Raw genomic sequence first — 10619 nt, forward strand, 5'->3', positions numbered from 1 at the left:
CTGATCAGGGTGTTGACCTTAGCCACGTCAATGTCATAGAGCTTCTTCACAGCCTGTTTAATTTGGTGCCTGTTGGCCTTGACATCCTCAGTGAACACGGGTGTGTTGCTGTCTTCTATTTTCTTCATGGCTGACTCGGTGGTGAGGGGAACTTGATGATGGCATAGCGGTCAAGCTTGTTTCTCCTAGGGGCGCTCTTCCGAGGATATGTGGGCTGCCTCCTGAGCCGCAGTGTTTTGGGCCGTCGGAAGGCGGGTGACGTCCGGATCTTCTTTTTTTTGTGGCTGTGGATGCCTTTCAACACTGCTTTCTTGGCCTTCAAAGCCTTTGCTTTGGCTTCGGCTTTGGGAGGGGCAGGGACTTGCTTCTTTGCCTTCGGCGCCATCTTCGTGAAAAGGGCCTTTTTCCTTCCTTAGAGCTTTGCTCAAATATCGCCCTCTAAAATATCAACTTCCCAACCCCACCAGTACTCCCTGCCCTTTTACCTCTCTCACCATCAGACCCACTTTACATTTATTTGTTGACTGATCTCTGGCTCCCTTCACTGACAGGCATGCTCAGGCAGCCTTCAGCCTGTCTGCACCTGTCTGCCTGCCCCTCCACCGCCTGGAACACCGCCTGGCACATAGTAGTCACTCAATAAATAGTTGCTGGATGAGTGATTGGCCGTTCGAGCGTAAGGAAGGCGTACCAGTGCATGTTTTGTTAGCACAAGGTTAATGCGTGCAAGCCCTCAGCCTGTTTTTCTTTCTCTTTTTTTTAACATCTTTATTGGAGTATAATTGCTTTACAATGGTGTGTTAGTTTCTGCTTTATCTTTTTCTTATAGGAGGCGCTTGTCCTTACACTTGAGACCTTTGGATGCCCTGAGAGTGATGAAAATCAATTCACAGAGATCTACAGATACTATATGTTGCTAATGAAATCAATGGTTAAAGCATTAATGTACAAATTAGCTTTGAATGGGGGAAAAAAAAAACCAAACACTTCATGGACTGCATTCCTAACTGTGGAAATGAATCACAGGAATGTATTCCATCGGGAAATCCATTGGGGACTTTTGAATGGAGAAGGGAGACCTCATTCACAATCCTAAAGAAATAGCCCTAAAATCTACATCCTGCCCTTCATGGCACAAACAGCGACACTTTTTTCGATGAGGAATCTCCTATCAATAGACATATATATATTTTTTACTCCCTAACTACAAATGATCAGGTGAACACAGTCTAAATTTAGAGAACCATTCAAGGTAAATACAAATCATGAAAGCGCTTCAGTTTGTTTTCACATGTGATGGTAAGCGCCTAGCTTATCTCGAAGGTGCAGTGTGATGCTTTGGGAGGTGGGTCTGGACTAGGTGGCAGCATCGTGCTGGAAAGAGCACCTGTTCGGGCGTCAGAGAGATGTGTTCCAATTTCCCATATACAAACCATAAACTGGCCTTATCTTCAAGAGGAACTGATGCGTCACTGGACCATGACAGATACAGGACCCTTTCGTTTCCTCCCTTTTTACTCAGCATAAGTACCTCCTGGTGGGTTTTATTGGATGAAATAGCATGTATCTCTAGTGCACGTATCCACTTTTTAATTTAAGGTTTAACTAAGACCTCTTAGTGTGTGGTGTATCAGCTTGTTTTAAGTTCCTTTAGTTGGGTTAGATTAGTTTGCCCAGTCGAAGGTAAGTATCGCCAATTGGTTAGTTTCTAAAGATGACCGTAACAGAATGATCTCTTCCCCACATAGATATAGTTTAGGAGAAATATCAGTAGGTCTTTCTTTTTTTAAAAAATTCTTTTTATTTTATTTATCTTTGGCTGCGTCGGGTCTTCGTTGCTGCGCGCGGGCTTTCTCTAGTTGCGGCGAGCTGGGGCCACTCTTCGTTGCGGTGTGCGGGCCTCTCATTGTGGTGGCTTCTCTTGTTGTGGAGCACGGGTTCTAGCCGTGCGGGCTTCAGTAGTTGTGGCGCACAGGCTCAGTAGTTGTGGCTCATGGGCTCTAGAGCGCAGGCTTAGGAGTTGCGGCGCACGGGCTTAGTGGCTCCGCGACATGTGGGATCTTCCCGGACCAGGGCTCGAACCTGTGTCCCCTGCATCGGCAAGCGGATTCTTCACCACGGCGCCACCAGGGAAGCCCCTCAGTAGGTCTTTCTGATACAACATAGATAATGCTACGAATAAGAGTATAGTTATCTTGTTCATTGTATGATTTTTTTTTTTTTTTTTTTTCGGTTCGCGGGCCTCTCACTGTTGCGGAGCACAGGCTCCGGACGCGCAGGCTCAGCCGCTCCGCGGCATGTGGGATCTTCCCAGACTGGGGCACGAACCCATGTCCCCTGCATCGGCAGGCAGACTCTCAACCACTGCGCCACCAGGGAAGCCCTGTATGATGTTTTTTGAATCACTCCCATTAAGATGATTTCAAATAGTGACACTTTATAAAATAGGCAATATAAGTCCTTCCTTTTGTAAATTAGTAAGTTAAAGGAGAAGTACAATGAAGCCTCGTTTGAATGCAGTTTCTCAGACATTTAGAACTCTTTAATAAATATGGAGAAAGCTAAGGCACTAGTGTTCACCGTCTGCTTCTGTTTCCTTACCACAACTCAATATGTTTAGCTTGCATCAGGGGACTAGTATAGGAAAGCCTCCCTCAGTACGTGTGACTTTTCATAGTGGTTTCCAGCAGAGGAAAAGCTCATCTTGAGCTGCCTAGTCCTAAGGAAATAAGGGCAAATATTATTTCCTTGGCTTTTTAAAAAAAGAGTAAAACATACCCCTGATCTGTGTCTAGCAAAGGAAAGAGACATGTAAACCATGATCCTTAAGTAGTTTTTATCTTTACCTTCTTAAAGCCATCTTAAAGCAAGTATTGATATTACATGTGAAGTGGGAGAGGGTTTTCATCAATCAGCAAAAAATACAGCAATTTCAGCGATCATTCTGTGCGTCTGAGAAGTTCCAATCTAAAGGATAAAGTATTGTCTTTTTACAGGCAAGGAGCTCAAGTCCTGTTCAAAGCTTCTTTTGATTGAAATTTCTGTTCACCTTCTGTCCATGTAATTATCAGTGAACCAGCCTGATTTGCTTGTTTCTAACATATACACACTGAGCTCTGATTCGCAAAAGTTAATTCTTTTTTATCTTTAAGTCTAATTTAAAAATCAGCTTCGGGCATTAAAATGTTAAAGGTTTGAGAGACTAATCCTTTTCATATATGATAAAAGTAAGAAATCATTTTCATATATAAGAAAAGTCAGAGCGATAAAAGAATAAGGATAAAGAGTAAAGTGGTAATAATATGAAGAACAGTAACCAGCTATTCCTAGCCATACTTAAGCCCCCCGCCCCCAAAGAGGATTTAAATCAAGAATGATTCCAATTAGGAGTAAGAAGAAAATGGGGTTTTGGATTAGTCTAATGAATTATTAAGACATCTGGGTTGTAGAATCTTCATTCCTGGAGATCTAGAAGGTTTGTTGAAAACAGTTTGGATTAGGACTCATATATGTGTTACTCGCTACGCATGGCAAATCAGTCATAAACTCTGAGTATGTTAAATCTGTGGTGGGAGAGAGAAGAAATGCCAATCAGATCATATGTGCATGAGGTGGTGACATTGCACTTGGGGTTCAGAATGGGCCATCAGGCGTGTAACTTCTCTAAAGCTTCACTCTGACTCTTTGGTCAACTATGGGCTAGATAATCATAAAGTATTGCTAGTTTACAGGAAGTGAATTTGAGGACAGGAAATTGAGTTAATAACCAGCGGATATCTTTTTGTTTCTTTTGAATTAGTTTAATTTTTTAAAATTTATTTTATTTATTTTTGTCTGCGTTGGGTCTTCATTGCTGCACACGGGCTTTCTCTAGTTGAGGCGAGTGGGGGCTACTCTTTGTTGCGGTGCATGGGCTTCTCATTGCTGTGGCTTCTCTTGTTGCGGAGCACGGGCTCTAGGCGTGTGGGCTTCAGTAGTTGCAGCACACAGGCTCAGTAGTTGTGGCTCACAGGCTCCAGAGCACAGGCTCAGTAGTTGTGGTGCACGGGCTAAGTTGCTCCGCGGCATGTAGGATCTTCCCAGACCAGGGCTCGAACCCGTGTCCCCTGCATTGGCAGGTGGATTCTCAACCACTGCGCCACCACGGAAGCCCCTAGTTAATTTTTATCAAAGTAATACATGTTCAAAGTACAGATATACTAAAGACATGTAATGAGAAATAGCTTTTCCTACCCCATCCCACTCCATTCTAGGAGTAATCACTTTCAACTTGTAAAGTTTCCTCTGGTATGTACTTTCATATTTTCCATAATGTGCTTTTATTACTATTTCTTGGTTTATGAACTTTAGACATTATCTTTAACATCCTCCATATATCAAAAAGGAATTACCTCTCTTACACATCCCCACCCCACTTCCTCTTGATATAATCATTTCAGTTAGGAATTGTGTTCATCTAGTAACACAGATTCCAAAACATTAGCTCAAACAAATTAGCAGTTTATTTTTCTCACAAAACATGAAGTTAAGGGCTCATTAGGAGACTCCAAGATGTCATCAGCAATCTAAGATCCTTCTACCATTCCTTTCTTCCAGGTTTACCATGTATTGCATCCTCATGGCGACAGAATTGTCCCACTACATCAGGCATTGCAATCGTATTCCTGGTGAGGAAGCCTGGGAAGGGCAAAGGGCGTACAGTCTGTGTCTCCTTTAAAGGGCTTTCCCAGAAGGCTTACACAGCAGCTTCTATTAAAATTCCATAGGTCGTAATAGTTTCACATGACCACCCATACCTGCAGGGGAGGCTGGGAAATGCTCTTCAGCTGAACACATTTCTGCCCGCAAATAAACACCCGTAGTCTCTGCCACGGTAGTGTGCTACGCTATGCTTCCTTTTTTGTGCATTCTTTTGTTTTTCCCGGAGTTAATAATGGCCTCACCTTTTGCTTATATTTATGTATATCTGTTCATTCTCAAATGTGATCTATCGGTATCATTTTGTTCCCTGGTGACCTACCTCCAGGAATCCTCCATCCTCCTGGTACAAATTAGCCTCGGGCCTTTCTAAGACTGCTGCATCTATCCTCTTGGACTTTATTGTCTTTGTGTTTCTCTGTTTTCTGAGTCCCATTGTCTTATCTTTCTTGGTTAATTCCCTCCTTTTGCTAAAACACATCTTTGAGTGGATTCCAGTGAAAGAATACATGGGATGCAAAAATGTTGAGTCTTTGTATGAAAATAATTGCATTTTATCCTGGTATTTGGTAAATCGTATGAGTTGGTATACAATTATCAGTTAGAGATCTTTCTTTCTTTTTTTTTTTTTTTTTTTTTTTTGCGGTTCGTGGGCCTGTCACTGTTGTGGCCTCTCCCGTTGCGGAGCACAGGCTCCGGACGCACAGTCTCAGCGGCCATGGCTCACAGGCCTAGCCACTCCGCAGCATGTGGGATCTTCCCGGACCGGGGCACGAACCTGTGTCCCCTGCATCAGCAGGCGGATTCTCAACCACTGCGCCACCAGGGAAGCCCGAGATCACATTTTATCTCAAAACTTTATAGCTCCTACCTTCTAGTGTTGTAGTTGATAAGTGTATAATAAATCTATTAGCAAAGTTTCATTATTTAGAAAAAAGAGGACCTTCTACTAGTGGAGGTTTTTCAATTATTATTATTACTATTATTCACAACAATTCAGTGAACATTTTTCATTGACTGATTGATCATATCCTCTGTGCTACTTGTTAGAAGGGACATACAGCAGTCCCTTGGCTAGGCTATAGTACAGTTATTCAATCAAACTCCAGTCTAGGTGTTGCTGTGAAGGTATTCTGTAGATGTGGTTAACATCTATAATCGGTTGACTTTAAGTAAAGGAGATTATCTTTGATAGCGTTGGTGGGTTTGTCCATTCAGCTGAAGAGCAAAACCGAGTTCTCCCTGAGGAAGAAGAAATTTTGCCTGATAACTATAGAATGAGCTCCTATCCACCTGCCCTATGGATGTCAGACGTACCAGTACTCATAATCACATAAGTCAAGTTCTTGTAATACATTTCAGTATATATGTTAGATATGCCATTGGTTCTGATTCTCTAAAGAAGCCAGACTGATAAAGGTCTCAATGACCTCAGAATCTAGAAAAGTGGTTAATAAGAGAAGTAAAAGATAAATTATTATAATAATTTTTCTCTTATAAATTTAAATGTAAGATTATAGTAAGGAAAAGTGGATGATTCAGAAATTGAAGCTCTTGAGAAGTAAGATATTATTAAGTTGACATGAAGCAGAAGGTTCAATTGGGAGGGTAGAGAATTTTTGAAAGTAGGGGAATTCCACAAAAGCCTTTGCTAAATTCATGCATACACCTTTATCAGGTCATTAAGAGGAAAATAACGAAGGATTGCCATAGTTAATCAACAAAAACTAAACAATGTCAAAATATTTCACCTCTAAAAGCATAGAATCATTAAATGGTAAGTTATAGTTAAAATTTAAGATAACATGATTGTTTTAACTCCTTAATTTTCACGTGATGAAATGTCAAGCTCAATTTATTTAAAATTGAGCCCTGATGACTAGTCAGCCCTGTCCTGTCTGAAAGTCTGCCCTTTAGGATATATTCTCCTAAAAGTTTCCTCATGGTCTGTCTATTTGTTCTGTTTCTATATCCACAGATTTCTTCCCTTCTTTCCAGAGTCTGTCATCCAAATTCATACAGTAAGCAATAGTTGCAAAAAACTTCCCCATATATGATTTCATTTGTCTTAGTCCATTTGATCTGCTGTAACAAAGTACCATAGACTGGGTGGCTTATAAACAACAGAAATATATTTCTCACAGTTCTAGAGGCCAGGGGTTCCAAGATCAAGGTTCTGACAGATTCTGGGTGTGGTGAAAGCCTACTTCCTGCTGCAGACGGCCATCCTCTTTCTGTGTCCTCAGGTAGCAGAAGGGGCAAGAGAGCTCTCTGGGGTCTCTTTTACAAGGGCACTAATCCCATGCATGGGGGCTCCACCCTCATGACCTGATCACCTCCCAAAGATACCACCTTCTAATACCATCATATTGGGGGTTAGGATTTCAACATATGAATTTGGGGAGGGACGCAAATATTCAGTCCCTAATTTGCCCAACTGTCCCCTGAAAAACCTTGGGCTTAGAGATGTCATTTGGTTTACGTGACATCTATCAGCCAGTTTTGTGGCCACATTAACATCAAAAATGGACTCCAAATCGTATTTGCAACCCATGCTTGTGGTATGCCACATTGCTTTGGTTAACCAACTGAACGAAACTCACTGAATGAGTACTTGTACTCAGTGAGTAGAAACTTGTTTCTTTTTTATGACATCCTATAAGAACTATAGGTGGGATTTTCTTTCTTTTCTTTTTGTTTTTCCTAAGTAGGGACTCACGTCCTTGTCCACTTAAATCACCTACACTAATCACCTCAGATTTTCCATGGCTGCCATAAGCATAAAGCAACTGGATTTCTGGAACTTCTGAGGGAGAATAAAATGTCTTTTTATAGCCCCTCAAGACTGTGCCCTTGCAGCAGGCATTTTCCAGGTGGCTGAGTAGGCACCTTCAGCTTGGTTTTCATTGACTTTTGATGATATGTCCTGATACATATCTCAGTAAACTATAGGAATAGTCAACCATTTTTTATGTACACATAATCGCATATGCTTTGACCTAACAGAACACTGAAAGAGGTAGCACAGGTACTGTTAATTGTCCTCTCAGGTGTCATCCCAGTGTCCATCCATGTCCAGTAGGGCCTGTCCAAGACCACTGGCCCAGGAACCCATGTTACGTTTGCTGTGGAGGTCTGTTTATACCAGACCTGCACGTAACTACACAGGATCATCACCTCGGCTGCTGTCTTAGGAAAGATTTGCCAAGACTACCACATCCCTTCAGCTGCCATTTGCAAATGCTGTTAATCACAGCCCAGGGAACAGAACATCTGAACCTTTGGTGAAGCACGTTTCTTTACTTGCTTCAGTTTACTTGCTTACACTGTTTCCAGTAAGTGGATCTAATCCTCCCTTAACGGACAACCCCTAAAGGGCCGTTTATTGAATTAGAAATGTTGAAAAAGTATGGTTATTTGTAAATGAAAAAGTAGACTTCATTTATTTACGTTGTTCCCTTTTCTTAAGAGTTCTTTTTTAAATTAATTAATTATTTATTTTTGGCTGCGTTGGGTCTTCGTTGCTGTGCATGGGCTTTCTCTAGTTGCGGTGAGCGGGGGCTACTCTTTGGTTGCTGTGCGCAGGCTTCTTATTGCGGTGGCTTGTCTTTTTGCGGAGCATGGGCTCTAGGCACACGGGCTTCAGTAGTGTGGCTCACGGGCTTTAGACCGCAGGCTTAGTAGTTGTGGCGCACGGGCTTACTTGCTCCGCGGCATGTGGGATCTTCCCGGACCAGGGCTCGAACCCGTGTCCCCTGCGTTGGCAGGCGGATTCTTAACCACTGCGCCACCAGGGAAGCCCCTTCTTAAGAGTTTTAGGAATCATTTCTGGAGACAGCATATTTTACAACAAAAAGCAGAGTAATTCTCATCCCAAACACATAAGTTTAATTCCTAGTACAGCAATTGATAACTCTCAGACCTTGGGTTCTTTGCCTCAACGATCCTGTGTGTTCACGCTTAGCCTGATAGTGGTGACGTCTATGTTTTGGTATTTTGGTGCAGATGAAATGGTGCATATTTGTAAAGTGCCTGGCAAAATGCTTGGCTTATACTCATAGGTAGTAGATATGAGTAGATACTCATAAGTAGTGTTTGTTAATAACCCCACCGTAGGCATTCCTGTCCTTATGCATAATGAGAAGATGGGAGAGAGAGCCAACAATCCATCACTGTATCTCTTACCAGTGGAACTGCCCTTTCATGCACCTCCCGGAGATTATCATATACGTATTCCTCCTAGAGATCTTGTCATCTGTAGCTGATAAGATGTCTATTATGTACATGTAGAAGTGTGTGATGCCTTCATATGAAAACGTAGAAAATAGACTGTGTCACAAATACGTCCATGAAGGTAAGGTTCTGTTTTAGGAGGCTGGTCTCTTCTCTTGCACTGTGACCTTGGATGTGGGAGTGTTAGGATAAAGATGGCATTATGCTTATTGTTGTCATAAATACAGAATAGATATTAAATTATGGTAAAAGTGTAACTTTAATAGTTGAATTTCCCAAGAGATTCTTTTCCCTTCCATAACATGGCATTGGCCGCAGTCACATTGGTGTCCCTTTTCTCAGGGAAGCATTTCGTTCTCTTTCCGCACACGTTTGTTGACTACCTCCTGCGCTGTGGGCGCGTGGGTACGATGAAGGTGGCTGGGTTACAAAGATGAATAGGATACCATTCTTGCCCTCGAGAGTTTTATAGTTTGCTAAGAGAGACAGATTGAGGAATAGAAGGTTACGGTGCAACTTAGACGTGAAACAGCAGAGATGTATCACGGTTTGCTCAAGCTGTTGCTTACCATCTCCTGGCTCAGCACAGCTCTTCCCACCTCTGTGTTTAGGGTCCTTACTGCGGGAAACAAGGGACTGTTAACACTATGGAAATTGGCAAAGGCTGCTACAAATCTTGGCTTTTTTTTTTTTTTTTTTTTTTTGAGAGCTGGTTGTGAAACATTTACCAGCACATCACTCAGTGTCTATAAACTGTAGAGAGGAGAGAAGGGATTACTTTGTCTTGGGGCGTTTGGGGAAGCCACAGAAGAGTGGTGACATTTTGACCTTGTAGGATGGGGTGGGAACGGGCCAAAGGAGAAGAAAGATGGATGAAACTTTGACAGGGCCCAGAGATTGCAGGAGGAAATCCCAGGTCATATTTGCCTTGGAGGTGATGACAGCTGAAGGCAAATGCAGTCGTGAGAAGCTTCTGTTGAAGGTGATAAATAGATATGCCTTGGGATTTAACTCCGGTGATGTTTAATGGTAGCAGCCCTGGGTAGTTTCCTGTGTCCTGGGGCTGAGGGCATACCTAGGTCAGGAATAGGTACAGTATTTCTTGAAGTGAATCAGCGTCCTTTGGCACTGGGATAAAATGCAGATTCCCAGGCTCCTCCTCAGACCTACTGATCAGATTCCCTTGGAGTAGAGGCCCAGGGATTGGCATTTTTCACAATGTCCTCAGAGGTTTCTTTGCACAGTTAAGTTTGAGAACCAGTATTTCAAAGGCGGGTACATCAGTGGTTCTCAATTGGGTATGATTTTGCCCTTGGTGTTGTCTGGAGACATTATGGATTGTCATGACTGTGGAAGGGCTCCTGGCATCTGGTGGGCTGAGGCCGGGGATGCTGCTAAACACCCCACAGTGTACAGCACAGTGCCCACCACAGAGAATGATCTCACCCCAAATGTCAGTAGTGCTGAGGTTGAGAAACCCTGGTCTAGGTCATAATCAAGGGCTCTGTAGTAAATACAAGAGGAGGACTGAGGTCAGCTTGTGTCACTAGGTGGTCCCTTAACTTGCTAAGGTAGCGTGGGGGGGGGGGGTTGCGGCTGGAACGGGGCTGCAGACCTCCAGGTCCAGATACTGGGCTGCCAAGTTTTCACAGCACTGGGCACAGCTGACATCTATTGAACCCATACAG

General features: G+C 42.9%; 1 pseudogene; it reads right to left on the reverse strand.

Moving 5' to 3' along the window:
- LOC114906420 overlaps positions 1–385 on the reverse strand; it is a 5521-nt pseudogene extending 5136 nt beyond the window's left edge.
- Between the last annotated feature and the right edge of the window lie 10234 nt (positions 386–10619).

Source organism: Monodon monoceros, unplaced genomic scaffold, assembly GCF_005190385.1.
Source record: "Monodon monoceros isolate NGI ecotype Baffin Bay Population unplaced genomic scaffold, NGI_Narwhal_1 Super_Scaffold_22, whole genome shotgun sequence".
Classification (NCBI taxonomy): Eukaryota; Metazoa; Chordata; class Mammalia; order Artiodactyla; family Monodontidae; genus Monodon; species Monodon monoceros.